Source organism: Haplochromis burtoni, unplaced genomic scaffold, assembly GCF_018398535.1.
Source record: "Haplochromis burtoni strain Fernald_Lab_line unplaced genomic scaffold, NCSU_Asbu1 Contig_227, whole genome shotgun sequence".
NCBI classification, from domain to species: Eukaryota; Metazoa; Chordata; class Actinopteri; order Cichliformes; family Cichlidae; genus Haplochromis; species Haplochromis burtoni.
In genome coordinates, this window is record NW_024582588.1 from 862,905 (window position 1) to 867,996 (window position 5,092).

General features: G+C 44.0%; 1 protein-coding gene across 1 annotated transcript in view; it reads left to right on the plus strand.

The window, feature by feature from the left end:
* ngef (neuronal guanine nucleotide exchange factor) overlaps positions 1-5,092 on the plus strand; it is a 49,005-nt gene that overhangs the window by 23,894 nt on the left and 20,019 nt on the right. The window lies entirely within an intron of this gene.

Sequence of the window (5,092 nt, forward strand, 5' to 3'; positions counted from 1 at the left end):
ATCTATCTATCTATCTATCTATCTATCTATCTATCTATCTATCTATCTATCTATCTATCTATCTATCTATCTATCTATCTATCCATCCATCCATCCATCCATCCATCCATCCATCCATCCATCCATCCATCCATCCCATCCCATCCCATCCCATCCCATCCCATCCCATCCCATCCCATCCGTAGGGATGGAAATCGAGAATTGGTTCCAGTAGTTCAGTTTCTTGGAATTTTTTAGCCTGCTAGCCAAAGTGTCAGAAAGAATTGGCTGAAATGCTAAAATTGGGAGTAAAACAAGTCACATAGCATGTTGTGTAGCCCCCATAGTTCTTGTGGTGAAGACAGATACGTCTATACAGTTCTGTGTAGACTACTGGTAGGTGAATGAGGTGTCAGTCAGGGTGTTGGGTCTTTGACCCAGCATTTTTAGTTTATTTTGTATTCGTGATTCTTTCCGTTGCATCATGAAGATGTTTTAAGTTCAAGTTTATACAGATTAGTTTTGAGTTAGTTCTTTCATCCCTCAGAGATTATTTTTATTTCTGGTTCATGTTTTCATGTCTTTGTGTTAGGATGCCTGGGTCGTCGACCCAGGGCTTTTGAGTTTATATTATTTATACTGTCTAGTTTTTGGTTTCTTTGAGTTCTATCTAATGGCTTATGTCTCTGTCTTCTTTAGTTGCTCTGTCTCCCCTTTCACCTGCATCCCCTTGTCTAGTTCGTGTCTATGTGTATCTTAAGTTCTTATATCCCCGTGTTCAGTCAGTGTTTGTGTCTGCCCTGTTCCCACGTCTCTGTTCCCTTTTGTTATAGTGCCTGCCCGTGAGTCTGTGTTATGTTTCCTGTTTTACTTTGAAAGTCCATGTCTGATGTTAATGTGTCTGGTTTTGCTTCCCCCTTGTCTCGTTAGGCCTGATTTGCCCTAGCTGTGTTTCCCTCCTGTTACCCATTCCCTGATTGCTCCCTCTGTGTATTTAAGCCCTGTGTTTCTTGGTGTCTGTGTCGCGATCTACCGTTTACTTTGCTGTGTGTTCTGTCATTGCTCTGGTTTAAGTTTGTTTTGAGCCTTTTTCAGTTATGTTATATTTTGAGTACTTAATTAAAGCCTTTTTGAGTTCACGTCTGTCTCCGAAGTCTGCACCTTGGGTCCTATTCCTGCCTGCACACAGCCGCACCTAACACTTTGTCTCATCCCTGTGTCTCCTCTGAGAGTCTGTGATGTCCTATGTGTATGTTTTCCCTGTCATGTCTCTGTTTATTCCCTCTCCGTCTCATGTTTGTGTTCCCTATTTGTTTCTCGGTTCCTTAATTGTGTCTCTGTGTTTCATCTCCCTCACCTGTTCCCATTTTCCTCACCTTGTGTTTCATCCTTTGTCTCCCCGAGTCTGTTATATGCCTCCATGTTTTGTAGATCCCCATTTCTACTGTCAAGCTTGTGTGTCCTTGTCAATGTTCGTGCGTTCATGTACTTCCTGTTTTATTTTGACAGTCACTCGTCCTGTGCTAAATGTGTGCAGTAATGCTTCCCCTGTCTCATTATGTCTAATTTGTTCCTGTTGTGTTCCCATGTATTTCCACTTCCCTCATCACCCAGTGATATATATTGTCTCTGTCTTCCTCACCCCTTTGTCAGATCATCTGTTCATCTTCCTCACGTGTTCCAGGTTTTCATGTTTCTAGTTTCATGTTCCTTGCTTCATGTGTCACATCCTTAATGATTTAGTTCATGCCCAGTTAATGTTTCCTAGTGACCTCTTGTCATTGTTTTGCATCTTTATTTAGCCTCAATAGCCTTAAAACCTAGTTTTGCCCTCAGAATGTCTGCATTTGGGTCCTTACTACAGCAATGACAGCAGCTGCAGCCAGTGACAGTGTCACAGTTTGACGTTTACTCCATGCCCCAGGTCCTGGATCGGTTTGGCACTGCTTGTTTTTTCACAACATTGGATTTAACTAAGGACTACTGGTAGATTACCTTGCCTCTATAGTTCAAGGAAAAACCAGCCTTCTGCACTCTGTACGGTTTGTAAAAATAAGTCACAGTTCTGTTCGGCTCGTTTGAAGCCCCAACCACCCTTCAATGCCTTATGGCTGTTGTGTCATGCTGCATATCCTTCCATCTACTTGGATGACGTTATCATCACCAGTGGAATCTGACCAGAGTATGTGAGTAGCCACAGTCCTGGAGTCTCTGAGGCTCGCAGCCAACCCAAAGAAGAGTGCAGTAGGACGACCAGATGTACAGTATCTGGAGTACCACTTAAGAAGGGGTCAGATACACCCTCAGATAGAAATAACAGCAGCCTTCACATTCTGCCTGCATCCCAAGACCAAAAAAGAGGTGAGATGGCTCTTGGGGCTGGCTGGTTACTACTGGTGGTTCATGCCCGACTTAGTTGACCAGCCCCTCACAGATCTGGTCCAGTGAACAGAGCAGTGGCAGGCAGGGTTTGTGCAAGTAAAGAAGGCTCTTTATGGGGAACGCCTGCTCCACAGTCCTAATGTTTCCCTACCTTTCATTCTGCCTACTGATGCCTGAATAAGGGGCTGGGGGCAGTACAGTGGAAAAGGAGTGCTTGGCCATGCAATGGGCAGTCGACTATCTTCGTTATTGCCTCCTGGGCAACCCTTTTACCCTCTGTTCAGATCCCGGCTGAATTCACTCCATCGCATGAAGAATGCCAATACCTGGATCAACCAGTGATATCAGGCTCTCCAGTCTTTTAAGTTCAAGGTGATCCATAGGCCATGGGCGCAGATGGTTGTGGCTGATTTCCTAAGACAGGTTATTTGAATATCTGAATTTAAGTAGGATGCAGGAACTGGGGTGTGTAGAGCAGCAAAAGGCAGCTGTCCCCAGTTTGAAGAGTTTCCTGTCTGACAACAACCTAAACCTTGCCAATGGAGTCATAGACAACATTGTTGCATTCTTTGTCTCTTTCAGACAACAGTTCAGTAAATATTTTCCAGGGACAGCAGAAGTGAATAGCTGGATGAGAAACGGCATCAGCATCAAAGCATCTGACATGTCTGAAGATTTTACAGTTGTTCAGCAGGAGAGTTTAATAGAACTGTCTTGTGACGAGACACTGAAGTCCCCTTTCAGAAATCAGACATGGTTGGACTTTTGGACACAGCTGCCCAGTAAATACTTTAGGGAAAGCCATGCACTTTCTTTTTCCATTTGTGACAAGCATGTTGAATGCTAAATCAAATCTCAGACTGAAGCTGACCTCAAATGACCTTTATATCACAGAACTGTCTGGAGCCATGCCCATCCTTTTCATTTGGTATGTAGGCTGTTTCCAGGAGCCAGGAGCATAAACCAGCTGTACTCCACTGAACCATCCAAGATGTGCTCTCAGTGGCAGGGGAACAATATGAGAACAGCCCCACCAAGGGTGGTGACAGAGCATATCGGAGACGGCGGCAACTTATAATAACAATGCTCAGTGGCCCGTGGAGCTAATAACAGACTAAAGTAACCTCCCTAAACAGGATTAAGTAACCATCATAATGAGAAGACATCCAAGAAATAGACTCAAGCATGAAGAGCTGGACAGCTTGAAGAGTTGGACAGTTCTTACATGTACATCTACGGTTTAAAGAAGTTAACTGCACCTGGCAGCACAAATGAACCAGCTGTTAATGGATGAGACATACCCAGACTGGCTAAGTGAAGGCAGGACAGTCCTAAACCCTAAAGACCTGCTTCAACACTACATGAAAGATCCTGTCATTGTAGCAGCTAAGATGAACAGCTATATGGCTCAGAAAGTAATAGACAGAAAAACCAGAGGGGCAAAGCTATATCTACTGGTAGATAAAGCAGTCACTCGAGACCATAAAACCAGACCAACCTGTGCACTACCTGGATGGACTATAAAAAAGCCTATATTTATTTACTTCTATTTATTTATTTATTTATTTATTTAATCGTTTGCAAAAATGGCAAACTATTCCAAGGAATTGAAACAGTGGGAACCGGTTCTCAACAAGCACCGGTTTTCGATACCCATCCCTAAAGAGGAGGAACCATCATGGAAGGATAGACCCCTGCACAGTATGTACCACCGGCAGATAGAGGAATTGGCTGACATCCAGAAATCCCACCAGTGGCTGGACAAAGCTGGAGTGCTAGACGAAATCAAGCTGTATGCCTGGAGTGAAGGAGACATCACTCCAGGTAGTGCACAGAGGCACTAATCATGGCAGGAGAGGAACAAGTTCTGAGCACAAGATCCATAGAGGCTGGGGTCTATCACACCAGGCAAGAACCCAGGTGCAGGCTGTGTAAAGATGCTCCTGAGACAATCCAGCACATAACAGCAGGGCGCAAGATGCTAGCAGGCAGGAACATACATGGAATGACATAACCAAGTGGTCGGCATAGTATACAGAAGTGTCTGTGCCAAATATGGCCTGGAAGTCCCGAGGTCAAAATGTGAGACACCCCAGGGGTAGTGGAGAATTGCCGAACTAAGATCCCGTGGGACTTCCAGATACAGGCGGACAAAATGGTGGTGGCTAACCACTGGACATAGTAGTGGTAGACATGCAGAATAAGACGGCTGTAGTGATAGACCTAGTAATACCAAGTGAGAACAACATTAGGAAGAAGGAACACACTGAGTTGGACTGATTGACGCTGTTTGGTTATTTTTAACCAAACAGTGATCCAGGAGCAGGTGGCAGTGAGGAATGCTGGTTCTCACTTCATCCACAGTTCCCATATGCGTTGTAAATAACCTCCCTCAGTGGGTTTGCTGGCATAGTAACAACCAATTCATTCTGTGTTATCAGTTATGTATGGTTTGTTCCAGTATCCCTATCCCACTACTCATCAGTATGTCCTGTTTCCTGAAAACTTGACGTGGACCTTGTTAATCTGGGCAATATCTGAGTCAGTTAGACTTCAGTTATTTGTCTCTTGTTCATACTTTGAGGTAGGCTTAGGTACCATGGGGGACCATGATTTTGTTCCAAAGACAGTGTTGCATAAACACACACCTCAAACAAACAAACAAACAAACAAACAAACAAACAAACAAACAAACAAACAAACAAACAAACAAACAAACAAACAAACAAAC